The sequence below is a fragment of the Elephantulus edwardii genome, unplaced genomic scaffold (assembly GCF_000299155.1).
Source record: "Elephantulus edwardii isolate Elephantulus edwardi_28Jun2011 unplaced genomic scaffold, EleEdw1.0 scaffold00282, whole genome shotgun sequence".
NCBI classification, from domain to species: domain Eukaryota; kingdom Metazoa; phylum Chordata; class Mammalia; order Macroscelidea; family Macroscelididae; genus Elephantulus; species Elephantulus edwardii.
Window position 1 is genome coordinate 2,672,162 of NW_006400032.1, and position 16,463 is coordinate 2,688,624.

Genomic DNA, 16,463 nt, shown 5'->3' on the forward strand with positions numbered 1-16,463 from the left:
AAGAGGAAGAAAAGACCAAAATGGATGTCAGAAGAAACTCTGAAGATTGCACTGGAGTGTAGAGAAGCCAAAGCACAAGACTGTGGTAGTAAGGACAAAAAAGAATCTGTCACAATGAGGACAGTGCTGCGCATGAGTTTTTCAGCTTCTGAGCTTACACGTCTTTTTTTGCCTGATGAAGTTGGCCAGCTCATTGGTAGAAGAATCATCAGAAGTCACTGGGTTGGTGCCCACGAGCTCAGGTTCCATTCTCTAAGGCAGCTGCTTGCCCAGCTCCACTGTCCTCTGATCAAAGTTATTGATAGCCCAGATGACACCCTGAACAAAGATCTTGTGCTCGTACATGACAATCAAGGCTTCAAGAATAGTGTGAGCTTGTGAATAAAATGGACTTGGCTGAGTGATTTCCTTCTAAGACCCTGTAAGGTAACAGCTTCTCCAAATTTTCTGGACTCTTTTTTGTGGCTTGGAGCTCCTTATGGACCCCTTCTGCAACCCTTCATTATAAGATGCTGAGTCTGGACCAGGATGAGAATGTCACAAGATATTATCCTGGTACCTTGATGGATAAACTAGTAGAAGTAATGCTGATATTGGTTCTTGGCTCCCCCCACAAGACAAGACCTATGTGGTAGTCCATGCAGATACTGTATTCAGTGATAAACGTCCCATTGGATTCCCTCTCACCCTGCTGGAAGTAGGCAGCAAAGTAAAGAGGGTACTGGTCATAGGGTAGCATGGTTTGAGTCTTAAAGCCCACACAGTTGATGTACCAGATCCCAGCACAACTAGCAGGACATGGGTGTTCTTCTCTAGGGATACAGTCTGGAATTGCTGGTCCATCCAGTATGTCCCCAACAGTAGCTTTTAAAGTTGTCAAAGCCTATGTGCAGGACAATGGAGAGCCCAATGGCTGACCCCAGAGAGTACCATCCTCCTACCTAATTCTAGAATTCAAACATGTTTAGAGGGTTGATTCCAAACTCCTTCACTTTGGTTATATTCACAACTGCAGAAGGACCCTTTGCCAATATGAGGAACCACACAGTCCTCATCTCTGCTTTCATGATGGTGGGGCTTCTACTGGATGGGAAAGGTCTTGGAGGCAATGATGAACAAGAAGGACTCGTGGTTCAGTGAGGCCAGGGTTTCGGTGATGTAGGATCGCTCAATGTTGGAGACAAACCAGACCGCGAGACCGCCTGGAAAATACAACGTGAGGCCTTCAGTCACCATGAGGGGTCCCAGGTCAGAGCTCGTGGTGCCTATGTTGCTTTGTTTCGTTTGGTTTTACATTTTTTTATTATTAATTTTAATGAAAATTTACAGAGACTTTGGATTTCCATTCATTCATTGTTGCACTTCTTTCCCTGCCCACCCCCTCCCCCACACAGATCACTCTTCTCTTTGAAAAGTAAAGGAAAAATTCTTTCATTGTTTTACAATCCTTCTCCCCAGGTCCACTTCACTATGCAGCCTTCTGGACTCCTGTCATGACAATAATACCTAATCACATATACCTTTTAACAATTTTCTCTCTTATCTGTTTCAATGCAGTATACATTATTGAACCCATCTTTTTCAGTCTCCCCCCAACCCTGATGTCAGTCTCATTTTACGACAGTGGCATTATGCAGTATTTGTCCTTTTGTGACTGAGATGTTTCACTCAGCATAATGTCCTCCAGGGTCACCCATTTTGAATAATATTTCATGAGTTCCTTGTTTTTCAGTGGTGCCTATGTTGATGACACTCCTTATGGACTTGCCTGGGTCACCCTTCTTCCAAAGTCACTACTTTGGACAACCTTGCACAAAAACTTCATCTTTTCTGGTATCCTTTGACCCCAGGTATCTTTGCTATTGGCCACACTGGATAAGGCAACACATTCTGCGCTACAGTCCATCTGAAAATTGAAAAATGTCAATCAAAACCAGTAATTTTGATTTAGAAAAAGAACTAATGGAAGTAAAAAGACAAAAGAAAGTTGACTAAAGTTATCATTTCTAAGGTCATCACATAGTCTGAGTTGTAGTCCTGGCTCCTGAAGATGCCAGATTTAGGACGGTGAGCAAGTTGCTGAGTTTCATTTTCACATCTGCAAAATGGGGTAATTATAGTCCCTCTGCAGAGTGGCGTGATCCATAAGGAGTTGCACGGCTAACCCAAAGGCAGGCAGTTCTAATCCACCAGCCACTCCATGGGGGAAAGATGGCCAACCCCTCCTGGGGGATTCTGAAAACCAGTGGAGGGTCAGTTATGAGCCCGTTGCCACTCAGTGACACATAACAATAAAAACAACCATAATAGAGAGTAAGGAACTCTGGTAACAGTCCTTACGGAGTCTCATGTTGACACCAAGATGTCATCTCTTGGGCAGTTTAAATCCACCAATGATTTTGAGGGAGAAAGGTGGGCAATCTCCTCCCATGTAATTTATAACCTGTGCAAACCTGCTGAAGAATCAGCTATGAGTCAGTTCCAACTCCATGGCAGTGAGTTGAGAGTTGAGCTGATCATAGAAGAAAGATCATGAATTTTAAATGAAACAGCTTGTTGAAATCATTTAGTGCCTAGCATGGAATGTTGTTGTTGTTGTTGATTGCCTTTGAGTCAAGCACAACTCATAGTGACCCTATGAACAAAAAAGGCTTGAAGCCCCTCTACAACTATTTACATTTGTCAATGTTCATAGTGTTTCCGAACGCATGTCATTTAGGAAGTGGATGCCACTCCTAGCACTCAATAAACATGAGTTCTTAGTCAGCTTCTAGAGGCCTCGCTTCTGTTCATCTAATGTCCTAAGCCACTATACACAGGGGTCATCTTGGAGAAATATCAAAGAAACAGAATGAAATGCAAATAATGCTTAGGTAGATGGCTCGTAATGATATGGCGGCATGAGGATTAACTTGGGAGTTAAATTCATGGATCTGGATACCTAAAATTCTAAAAGCTTGATTGAGGATGATAGAAAAAACAATTTTTATGATGTAAACACAAATGTCCATGTAAAAGATCAGGCCTCTTGGAGGAAAAATATTTCTTTAAAAAAATACAAACTGAAACAACAACATTCTTTTCCAAAAAATACAAGTTCTCCTTATTATTATGGCCCTGGTGGTATAGTAGATTAAGTATTGGACTTTTGGTTGGTAAACAAGGTTCAGTGGTTTGAACCCACTAGGTACTCCGTGGGAGAAAGAGGAGTAATCAGCTTATGTTACAATTTATAGCCTTGGAAAAGCCTATGAGGTAGTTCAGCTCTGTCTTACAGTGTCTGTGAGTCAGAGTCAGTTCTAATGCAGTAGGCTTGGGTTTTGTTGTTGTTTCTTTGTTTGTTTGTTTTTTCTTTCTTCTTTTTTTGCTGGAATCCCTAGTTGTTGTAGTTCATTAACCAGATCATCTGCTAACCGAAAGCTACAAGTTAAAGATCACAGATGTGCCTCAGAAGAAAAGTCTGATGGTATTCTTCCAAAACATCAGCAGCCATCGGAAAGTATGTGGAGCACAGCTGTACCCTAAGACACACGGGTTTGCCATGAGTTGCTTCAGTAAATGTGAGTTCTCAACACTACTTCTGTTTCAGAAAGCCTTGTTTTAGTTATTCCAGTGTTAGCTACTACACTCAGTGGTAATCTTTGGCAAGTGTCAAAGGAACATAATTGCTTCAGTCGAATTTATTTAACTTACCAAGATAAAACCCCCAATCAGAGCACCTATACCTGAGACTATCAGTATCATAATATGCTTATTTCTTATGCACAGATCTAGCAGATGCAGATATCGGTATCTTGTATGCTTGAAGTCTTTTACTAGAGCAAGAGAGCTGCTCTACCCATGTGCAAGGCAGAAGTACCTGAAAAGTAATATCCTTTTATCTTAGTTTCCCAGTTCTATTGTAACAGAAATATCACAAGTGGGTGGCTGTTAAGAACAGATATTTCTTTTCTCACAGTTTGGAGAAGGGTAGAAGATCAAATCAGAGTCTTAGCTATGCTGATTCCTTCACAGACATTCTTGGCTTCTTGGGGATCCTCATACAGCATCTATCTCCCCCCGGATATGCTGTCCAGCTTACTCCTTTTAGAACTCAGAAGTTATTAAATTCAGGATTCACTGTGAATTGGTATGGCTTCCTTAACACAACAAACCAAACCCAATTTCCAAGTATGATTGCATCCATAGAATCAAGGTTTAGGATTTCAATGTCCATTTTTGAGGGGGACACAATTTAGTCCATAACATCTTAGAAGTAAACATCAATCAAAAACTCTTGAGAGTTTATAACTATACACTCACACATGTCATTGGCCACATACTTTAGCCTCCCCAGAGAGAAATTCCATTGGTATGAAAGGTAGACTATATAGCTGACGCATTTCCATCTATCCCTGTGTAGTTATTTGTATTTGAAACAGTTGTTCTTTTATTTAATGTGAACATCTGGAGAGGAAGTTATACATTCATACCTCTTACTTTTTACATAGGATAATATAAGGACAAGTGTTTTGCTCCATCTTTCAGAATATCCCTGTGGAATTGAGTGCCAGACACTGTAGCTGCCAGATAAATAACACATAACACATCCTTATTGCCTGTTTTCCCTCCAATATGATCTTTCCACACCCTGTTTCCTTGTCCCTGAGCTTCTCAAGTAAACTACTTGCCCTTCCATCCTTATCTCAGGGTCTGTATCTGGAGGAAGTCAAATGAAGACAACATCTCCACAGAAATCTTTTCCTCACTAAACAGTCGAAAGTGGCCAAGAGAAGAGTTCAAGCTCCCAACCAGCCTTGTGCATTGATTAATTTTTTTTCTTGTTGTTCCCTGTAGATTTGCCAAGCTGCAGAGACGATGTCTGTCAAGACTTAAGAGCGTAAGAACCAGGAACCCTCGGGTGAGTCTGTGATGAAAAGCACCAATGTAGCTCTCTGCAACAGGCAACCTCCCTGTTTCATAGAACGATCTCGGGAGAGAGAAGCAGAACGCAGCACTCGCTTTTCATCTTCACTCTCCAGTACAAAGTGGCTGCACTGCTCTGCCGGTGTATCAGCTTTCCCAGGGTGAGGACTGCCAGGCAATTAGGTTCTTGCTCTCTCCAAATTTCAGCAGAAGCAGAGAAGTTTTATTTTTAACTGTGCAGGAAGGTATCGCCATGGTAACATAACGAACCCGAAAAGCGATTTGATTGATTGCTGATGTTGTGGTGAAGGAGGATTGACATGAACGATAGTAGGGGGCAGGAAATCACACGGTTTTCTGATCCAGGACTGTGTTTATAGGTCTTGATTAATAGACACTAACAGCATATGATGCCTGTTTATCTGTATGTGAAAGGGAGCATGTACACTTTAAAACTCCCGATGCTCGAAACAAGATGATTGAGAAACTCATAGATGGATCATTGGAGAAGTGAACTGGCCTCATGAAATCAAGAGCCAAGTGATAAATGCAGCTGAAGAACACTATTTGCTGGGGAGACCAGGCATAGCAGAGCATCCAGATGCCCCAGTTGCTGGGATACACCCTGTCATCACCTAGCTTAGATACTTTTCACTTCCAACCATTTTCTCTTCCAATTAGACTCCCTTTTTGTAATGGGGTTATAGATGAAATACCACCTTCCTATTTTCTGCCTTGGAAAATGTAATCTTTCTCAATGGCCCTGAAACTTAATTTTTTCCTGACAGAGAGAGTGAAATTGACTATCAGGAAGGAAGGAAGGGACGAGATCTAGGGGCCGTTCCCAACAGACAGGAAGCACTTCTCAAAGAAGAGTTCCTAGCTGACACATCAGTTTAGCACACCACTGCTAACCCAAAGGTTAGAGGTTTCAAACCCCATCCAGCCCACAGGTTCTTCAGTAGACAAGCCTAGAAATCTTGTTACAGACGTGAGAGCCCTACAATACAAGTTCCACTCTGCACATACTGGGTCATCTTGAGTCAGAATTGGCTTGATGGCAACTAACATCAATAACAAGTTGTCCAAGTGTGGTTCCCGTTCTCCTGACCCTCAAGGCCCTTTCAAGAACTCCATGATATCAAACTATATTCATTGTCCTATTTGGACATCATTTGCCTTCTTCACTGTCATTCTTTTAGAAAGGTACAGTGGAGAGGTTTCCACCATCTATCCAACATGTCATATCACAACAGCTTGAATGCCAAAACATCTTCTGTTAAGTAAAACATTAAAGAAATTTAAAAAGTTAAAGCAATGCTACTTTTCTCACTAATTTGGTGGTAACCCAAAGACCCAGTATTATTCAAAACTATTCTCAAGAATTACTACTTAGCTACTTGAGTCTTAAAAGCTTCTGAGCAACTATCTAAAGTTCAAATATTGGTCTTTCTGTGTCTGGAACAAAGAATAAGGAAGAAAAGCAAAGACACAAGGAAACAATTAGTCCAGATGACTAATGAACCACACAAACTCAACTTCCATGACCCTGAGACCAGGAGACCTAGATGGTGCCTGGCTGCCACCTCTGGATCCCCACAGAAGGTCTTGGACAGAGTAGACAAAAAGTGTAGAGCAAAATTCAAAAACACCTAAAGTGACCAGACTCATTGTTCCTTTAGAGACTGACAGAATCCCCTAGACTGTGGTTCTTAGCTACCCTTCAAACTGGAAATAACACTCACACCTGGGGCTCAGCTTGCAGCCAAACAAGAGCCAATCCTACAAGGTTAACACACCACCAGGGAGGTTCCCACGCTCAGTAGTTAATCACACAACATCAAAGGGCGACATTAATCCAGAGATAAGGGGTTGGATAAAAGCATTTAGGGAAACAAGAGTCACAGGAAGAAAGTGGGAAGAATGTGGTTACATTAGGAGAATTATTGTCATAAAATACAAATAATTGCATAGAAAACCTATTTGCTTTGTAAACTTTCACTCAAATCACAATCAAAAGTGCAAAGGAAGAAGAAAGTCTCTGAAGAAGTGGGGTCAGAGTGCTCCAGAGAAGCAAGAATGTGAGACTTCAGCTCATACATTGTGGCCTGTTTCCAGGAGCAGCCAGTGCCTGAGAAGGGTGTGCTTTGAAAAGAAGAGGGTTACTCAGCAAAAGGAGGAAGGTCTTCCACAAGACAACAACAAACTGCAACAGTAGGCTTACGCACAACAGAGATTGTGGGGGTGGCACAGGGTCAGGCAGGATTCCGTCCTACAGAAGGTCATTATGAGTTGAAGCTCACTCAACATCACCCAACAATAACTTGCAGAGACTTTGGATTTCCATTCATTCATTATTTCACTTTTCTCCCTGCTCACCCTTCGCCCCCACCCACCCCCCACCCAGTTCACTCTTCTCTTTGAAAAGTAAAAGAAAAATTATTTTCATTGTTTTACAATCCCTCTCCCCAAGTCCACGCCACTATGCAGCTCTTATTCTGAACTGCTGTCATGCAAATAATACCTAATTATATATTCCATTTAAGCAGTTCTTTCCCTCATCTGTTTCCGTGCAGTGTACAATTTTTATCCCTTCTTTTCTTAGTTTTGCCCAAACTCCGATGTCAGTCCTCCTTTATAACAATGGCATTATGAAGTATTTGTCTTTTTGTGACTGAAACATTTCACTCAGCATCATGTCCTCCAGGGTCACCCATTTTGTATAATATTATATGAGTTCCTTGTTTTTCAATGCAGCATAGTATTCCATTGTGTAAATATACCACAGCTTCTTTATCCATTCGTTTGTTGATTGGCATTTAGGTTGTTTCCAACTCTTTGCTATTGTGAACAAAGCTGCAGTAAACATGGGTGTGCATATACCTGCTTGGGTGACAGTTATGATTTCTTTAGGGAAAATTCCCAGTAGTGGAATTGCTGGGTCAAGTGGTATTTCTATTTGCAACTTTTTGAGGAAGCAGCATACTGCCTTCCATAGCAGTTGCAGCATTTTACACTCCCACCAGCAGTGAATAAGTTTCTCCACAACCTCACCAGCATTTGTTGTTTGCGGTTCTGTTAAATTTTGCTATCTTTACTGGGGTGAGATGATACCACATAGTTGTTTTGATTTGCATCTCTCTTAGAGCTCGGGATTTTGAACATTTCTTCATGGGTTTGTGTGACATCTGAATGTCTTCTTTGGTGAAGTGTCTGTTCAAATCCTGTGCCCATTTTTCAGTTGGGTTGTTTATCTTGTTGTGGTGAAAAGAACTCTTTAAAATGGATTTTATACTTGACATTTTACATCACTCAGAGTATTTAGACAATTTACCCAATGTCATGCAACTGGTTATGTGTCGGGGCCAGGATCTGAACCTACATCTCTCAGACTCCATGCTCACACCACCTTCTATATCCAGCAGCATCAGCAGGTACAGCTATTTACAAGTTCCAACCTAAAAGTTTCGTGTACTGTCTTCCCTGCCTTCTCTTACTTTTCCATTATATTTCACCAGTCCACAGTCTTAATTAATCAATGACTGTGGACAAAGCAGAAACTGTGAAGCAATCAGACACAAAAAAATGCACCTAGATTACTCCTAAGAACTGTTGAAGCTCGAGTAATTGAATCCCACTCAATAATGAATATTCCTTAAGAGTGAGTGTTGTGCTGGGCATCACGCTGGAGTGAAACAGTTGACAAAACTCTAAGGACTTCATTAGGTACGATTTTTAATTCATCATTAGTTGTATATTCATTCTGTGCCTGCAGGCAAAGATGACAAAACTCCATCTCACATACCAAAGTACATTGTTAGGAGAGGCTATTCCTTGGAAAGGGGCATTCTGCATGGAAAGGTAAAAGGTAGATGAAAGAGAGGAAGACGCTTGCCCAGATCAGTTGGCACAATGGCTACAGCAAAGGGCTCAAGTATGTCAGAAATAATGAGGATGGTACAGATAGGACAGGGTTTAGATCTGTTTGTATGGTCACTGTGTGTAGTGTTCTACTCAACAGCACCTATCAACAACAGTCTGTGCCAGACACACAACCAGTTACTCCCCATGTATTATCTCATTCCGTGCTTGCAGCAACTCCACAAAAACAATTTTGTTATCCATCATTTACAGATGAGCAAAGTCAATCTCCATGGGCTTAAATACTTACTTCTGGAACCACAGCTAGAAAATTCAAACTCAGGTCTGTCTGCTTCCAAAGTGTCTTTCCATTCCTTGCAGTGATTATGCTTCACTGAGACACTGCAACCCTGCTTGCTGCTGGCATGTGGCTTGGAGTTATTAATTTTTTTATAAACCTTTTCAGATTCAGTATGTCACCGCAGGCAGAAACCTGTCACACCAAATGGATGCATTGGCAGAAGAATGTGTTTTTTAAATCAGAAACAAATCAATTTATCTCTCTTTATATTGCATGGCTGTTTTTCTTCCTTTAAAAGTTCTCCTGAAAGATGGAGGCATTGAAAACGGCATTTTACAAGGTAGTTTTCTTAGTTACCACCTAGTAGGTTTTGCTGCCTTTTTCTCTCTCTCACTGGAAAAGGGAAAAAGCTGAGATATTGAACTGTAAATTACACCAAGATGTAATTCAGAACTGAAATAGACCTCATGCTTTTTGAATGGGAATTTTCAAATATTGACATGTAATTCATTACCCAGATGGAAAGATGAGTGTGAACTTTTCCCCTTCTCCCCAGTGCCTGGGGAACAGCCTCAAGATCACCCAGAAATCGCCAGAGAAAAGGAAAGAGATGTAAGGAGCTCATAATTAGAAGGAAACCTTCAAAGGCATGAAGCCAGCCTGTGTGCATTCAAGCAGGATCTCCTAATGTTTCCAGTTCATAAACACGGCAGGAGCAGTGAATTTGCTCTGCTCTCATCTGTCCTACAAGGTCATGATGAAATGGAATTGGCATAATGACAAGTTAAATATATAAGTCACAAGTCCTTTCCCAATTTCAACAATTCTCACAGGTACAGTTCAATTACATTGTGTTCAATCTTTATTATTTTTTTAAAAAAGAAAAACACTGATTAAAGCTCACAAGTCTACAGGTCAGATGGCTGGTTCTCCTTCTCTAAATCAAGCTTAGTTGAGACCAGCTGGGCTCATATACACCATTTCAGGCAAATAACAGTGACCAGCAAGGGAGTGATGGACCAGGGTATCTTCCTCACGCTTCCCTAGGGCAATGGCCATGTGTCATCATCCTGCAGGCCAACCCGAGCTTATTCATACACCAGAGGCTTGTTCCAGGAGAAAGTGTGGAAATGAGCACAACTTGACGAGTGGCACACCAATTGTTTCTACTACATTCCATATGGTGTTAAGTACCATTCAACCAGTTCTGACTCATAGCAACGCCCTGTACAACCGAATGAGCTGTTTCCCAGTCGCACACCATCCTCACAATTGTTCTATTTTTGCACTGATCGTTGGAGCCACTGTATCAATCCACCTTCTTGAGGGTCTTTCCCTTTTTCACTAACTCTCTACTAGAGGGATGTCCCTCTCCAGAGAGTAGGTCTTCTTCTTAACGTGTTCAAAGTACATTTCTAAGAAGTGGTTTGGCTGTACTTCCTCGGTCTCTTTCATTGTTCAGCTTTCACGTGCACAGAAGGTGACTGATAATAGGAATGCTTGGGTCAGGTGAAGCTTAGTCCTCAATGTGATATTTTTGCTTTATATCATCTAAAAGATGCCTTGTGCAGGTTTACCTGATATTATATATTGTTTGATTTTTTTTTTCTATCTGGACTGCTGCTTTCATAGGTGTTGATTGTGGATCCAAGTAAAATACAATCCTTGACAATTTCAATCTTTCTCTTTTATCATGGTGTTGTTTCCTAGCACAGTTGTGAAGATTTTTCTTTTCTTTGTATTGAAGTGTATCCCATACTGAAGGCTTTATATTGAAGTATATTCCATAATCAAGACCATTCATCAAAAAGTGCTTCAAGTCCTTTCTGCTTTCAATAAGCAAGGTTGTTATCATCTTCATAGCACAGATTGTTAATGAGTTTTCCTCCAATTCTGATGTCACATTCTTCTCCATATAGTCAGCTTCTTGGATTATTTGCTTAACATACAAATTGAATCAGTACAGTGGAAGAATTCACAGGCCTGATTCAGGGGTGAAAAATAGATTTAAACTCTTGATGGAAAACGTTGAGATGGTTAGATTGAAAAATGTATGGAAACAGAGAACAGTAAAAGATTGAGGACATTTTTACAACCGCTGTACCAAACACTGATCATCATATCCTGGACTTTATAGGAAACATCAGCCCTGATGGACCTCGCTTCACCCTGAACCCATAGTCTAGACTAAAATGATACTGACTTCTAAAGGAAGTCACAAGAAAATTTTAACCCAAATAATGTAATCACTATGATGGAATTGTACATTTACAAATGGATTGCTGAAATGGTATATGTTTTCTTAGTATATTCTCAATAACAACAAAAAGTATCTTCACAAACACTGATTTTACTGTTAATTAGTTCTTCCTTCCTTTCATACTCCTATAAGCCACTTGAACACATAAAACAAAACTTTTGGCTCCAAATACAAAATCTGTTATATTTCATCATGTTTTTGTTGTTGTTAATTGCCATCGAGTCGAGCACAACTCATAGTGACCCTATGTCATTTATCAAAGTTCAAAGAGTTTCCAGAGGCATGTTGATTAGGAAGTTTGATCCATTTATTCTGCCCCTGGAAGAAGAAAAGTTCTCCACTGAGAAGCCTGTTCATGTAGTCCAAACTGTTTCTCATCAGAAAATTTGGATGCAATCAAAACTGAAAGTTCTTCATCAAGCAAAGAGTTTACTCCACACATGAGGTCACACCAACATGACCCAGCTTAAAGAGGACATAGAAACAGCAGCTTTGGTCTCTACAAGTGTAATGTAGAGAATCATGCTTCCTGTTAGAAGTAGGAGAGCTCTGTGGCCTAGTACCTAGGGAGTTGTGCTACAAATTCAAAGAGGGCACCTCTCTGATGCTTTGAATATACCAGCAGCTCTTTAAGAGAAAGGTGGACGATCTGTTCCTCCTGTGTGATTTACAACCTCTGAAAACCTCCTAGCTGGTCAGTTATCAGTTGATTCTAATTTAATAACAATGAGTTTTCAGTTTCTGAGTTTGAAATATCTTCTTTATCTAGAACAAGCCCATAAGATGACATATAGAAGCATGGTGCCAAGTTAGTCCCACAGCTCCTATGGATGTAAGCCTAAGACCATTCATAAAACAAGAGGAAAGGCATGAAATCAAAATGAATAGTTAAAGAATATGTCAAAAAGAATAATCTATTAAAAAAGGAGATATCATCCAAGGGTAAAATTGCTTTTGTGGATAAATAAATAAAAAACATTTTGGGATCTAACAGGGGAAAGGAATTGGGGGAAAGCTGAAGCATTTCCTGCCCATTCTTTCAAGCATCAAAGCCATTGTCTATTTGGCACATCACTAAAAAGAAACTGCTTCAAAAGGCTCTCTTCATTCCAGTCCCAGCAGGTGGAAGTTTAAAGAGAAAGGCTGTCTGATCAGCTGAGTAGATGGGCAGAATTTTGAGGCTTCTGGGGAATCATTTCTATCCTTCTCCAAAGAGGGCCAGTTACCATTTAATCACCACAAGAATCCAATCCTCAAGACCAATGGTCCATACCGTAATTAATAGAAATGATTGCGTAGAGAGTCTTTATAGACAGCAAACTTGCCAACCTGGATCTTAGGGAGTTCTCTACTGGATAGATAACAAGCATAGCTTGATGCCACCATAGCTCTCTTAGAAGCCACAACTGTCGCAGAGTCCAAATATGCTCATATTCTGAAAACTCTAATGTATTTTTTTCAAATATTCATTATCCTCCTTTATTTTATACATACTTTCTTTTTTTAAGGCTTTCTTCAAGATATTTTTCTGATAAAATGTTTGTCTGTACATGGACTGAGGAATTATCAAAAGAAGAGCATTGCACAATTATCATATATGCAGGAGAAAATTCGACTATTTGAAGAGCTAGGAGTGATCCATGGTTTTCCACCTTCACTAATTAAGAATAGAATGAAAAATACTTTTTTCAATTGGATTGTGAGTGACTAGATGTCTTAGCCAATAACATAACTCATTGGCACTAGAGAGAAATAAGAGGAGATAAATTCTCCCCTTGTATTCCTAAATGGTTCTATGACAAGGTGGAGATGTCTCCAACTCAAGCATTCAAATAAAAAGCTTTAAACACTAATGTACACATGAGCAGTGCTTGTGCGCTATACATTTCAGATGTAAACAGCTGAAAAGAGTAGCATTTTCATTCTAACAATAAGAAAATGCTGGATAAACCAAAAGAGAAGTTTTGAGCCCATGAAAGAACTGGAGTGCCAAGAAAACATACAGTATGAAATCTAAGAAAATGCAAGTTCACCTCCAAAGAAACAGTGGGTGAACATGGGAATACCTGTGTCAGACTACAGGAAAAAGAGATGACAGGCTCTGTGCAAATAGAATAATAATTCAGCTATAATGGTTGGTAAGTTGCTGTTGTTGTTGTTGTTGTTAGGTGTCATCAAGTGTTAAAATGTAATCCATATTGAAGGTGGTAGACTTTGATCTGCAACAGGTGCTTCACATCCTCCTCACTTACAGAAAGCAAGGTTACTGATGAGTCTTCCCTTCAATCCTGATGCCACATTCTTCTTCATAAAGACTAGCCTCTGAAATGATTTGCTCAGCATATAGATTGAATAGGTATGGAGAAAGGATACAGCCCTGATGCATACTTTGCTTTGTTTTAAACCATGCAATGTTCTCTTGCTCTGTTCACACAAACGGTCTAGGTGTAGGTTTATAAGAACACAATTAAGTGTTCTGGGATTTTCATTCTTCTCAATGTTAGCCATAAATTTTTTATCCGCATGGTCAAATGCCTTTTCATAGTCAATAAAACACAAATAGACATCCTTCTGGCATTCTCTGCTTTCATTCAAGATCCATTTGACATAAGCAATGATATCCCTAGTGCCATGGCCTCGTATAATTATAGTTTGAACTTCTGGAAGTTCCCTGTCACTTTTTCAATTTTTCTAGCCATTTTTCAGTAATGGATAATGTTCAGAAATCTTTTGCTTGTATGTGATATTAATGATATTGCTCAATTATTTCCACAGTCTATTGGGTCACTTTTCTTAGGAATGGGAATGAATATGGATCTTTTCCAGTAACTGTCTCCCCAATTGCCTGGTGAACATCTTTGGCTGCATCTGTTAGTTAAAACATGCCAATTGGTATCCCATTCCTGAGGGGTTTGTTTTTCATTTCTTTTTTTTTCTTTTAATTGTAAAAAACATGTATGGGATACAAGAGGGTAAAGAGTTGGGAGCAGAAGAGTGAGGATGTGCAGGAATGAAATCACAGGGCTGCACAATTTGGTGGATGGAGGGAGTGGGCGAAGGAGATGAGAAAGATCCAGTGGGGACCAGAAAAGACAGGGTAATGGTGAGAGTAGTCCAGTGGTGATTATTTTTTTTTAACAAAGAATTTGTCTTATTCACTTGTGGGTTTCTCATTTGGGAATGGGGCACAAACTCTCTGGCTTCGTCACGCTGAACAGGAGTGTTGAGGTGAAGGAGTAAGGGAAGACCACTTTAACACTTTACTGATTGATCCTGAGTTGAAGCTGCATGCCTTCTTGTTCAGTCAGAAGATATTTTCCTACCGTTTTCTGCCCTCTGGTCTGCAAAGTGTTTGCCAAGATGAGTCCAGTGGGGATTGCTGGCTGAACCCTGAGACTCCATTCTCCTTCACTTCCTTAGCTGGCAGCTATATTTCCCTTTTGTCTCTGGAACTGGGCTCAAGGTTTAGGTCTGGAGCAAGACTCAGTGTTATGGTTACCTATAGGAAAGGGAGCTAAGCTAGAGACAGCAAACTTGTGAGTTACAAGGAGAAGGCTTTTAGAGGTGTTACTTACAGATGTACAGGGAAGGGAGGTGGAGGAAAGTGGCTTAGATAAAATTCCTCAAATACACTAGGCAGCTCTCCCCAGCAACCTGATGACTCTCCCCAGAGGTCAGGTGGCTCTCCCTAAGAGCTGGGCAGCACACCCTGGGGGCCAAACCACTCTCCCTGGCACCTGGGTGGCACACCCCTGGATCTGGGTGGCACCCCCTCCACAAAAGTCCCTCTCCCCTGAAGTCTGTACCCTGTGCCCCACTGAAGACCATGACCAGGGACAGCACCTCTGGTTCCAACACCACCACCATTTCTCCCCTCCCCTCCACCAAGTGGTCTGACTGCAACTCAAAGTAGGTATCACTACCTTTCCCCTCTACAAGTGGAGAAGGGTTTGAGAGTGGTGAGCAGACCCACCCTAGGTTGAAACAATTCTTGGCAGCAGTAGTTAAGAAACCACAAGATGTGGTGCATTGAAGAAATCTGCTGTTCAGGATCTGTTGTTTTTGTTGTTAAGTGCCATCGAGTCATAGATAATCCTATGAATGAAAGACCTGAACACTTGTATAACTTTCATAGTTTCTCTAAGTTCATAGGGTTTCTGGAGGCAGGCTGTTTCAGAAATGGATGTCACTCCTGTTTCCAAGCTTGTTTTAATCTGAGAGTTCCATCAAACACTGTCCACCATGGGTAACCATTATAGAATTTGTCATATCTGTGTCACAGTGTTTAGCATCACAGCAACCACAAGCTACCTCTGTACAGCCAATTGACAGCCCAGTAATATTTCACTTAGGAGAGTGATCGACCAAAAACAGTAAAACCAGGCCTGAAGGTTGCAGATTAAAATCACTCACCTTTGGTTTGTTAGCATAACTTTCTATCCACTAGGCCCACAGAGCTCTCTCTATGGCTCACAACAATTCTACCAACAATAGACCTAGTCCTTGCCCCGTCCTACACCATCCCCACAATCTGAGGCATGCTCGAGCTCATTGCTACAGTCACCATATCAATCCACCCTGTTGAGGATCTTCTTTTCTTCTCTAACCTATTCAAGAAAATCTTCTTCACTGACAGCGAAATGTTCTCCCGTATCTAGCACTTCACCTCCCATGGTTCCAAGGTGCTGACACCACTGCCACTACCACCGACCCCTCCACCCCGACTGTCCCCTCCTGTGTTTGGGACCCATGGCTGCTGGCATCCACCACCACCAGCCATGCAGGGGCTCTGTCTCACCAGCCTTCACCCAGTCCAGGCTAGGAGATCCGTGAGCTCCAGCCATGGCAGCCCCATAAGGCCACAGTGGTACGGGCTTGGCAGCAGGTTGCAGGCGGAAGTGAGACTCACCCATGGTTTTTTGAGAATCTTTGTCCTCTTGATGTTGAGCCTCAATCAGATATAATCAGCTAGGAAGTGAGTAGTGATAAAAATATCTGAAGGTCTAGCTCTGGAACACTCCAGTACTTTGAAGACAGATATATAATGTGGAATGAGCAAAGAAGAGTGAGCAAAAGTAATTTATTCGGTAAGTCAGAAAGAAAATGAGAAGACTATGAGGCCTCAGAAGCCAAGCA

General features: G+C 41.1%; 1 pseudogene; it reads right to left on the reverse strand.

Moving 5' to 3' along the window:
- Positions 1-476: 476 nt before the first annotated feature.
- LOC102848638 lies at positions 477-16,240 on the reverse strand (annotated as a pseudogene).
- Positions 16,241-16,463: the final 223 nt, after the last annotated feature.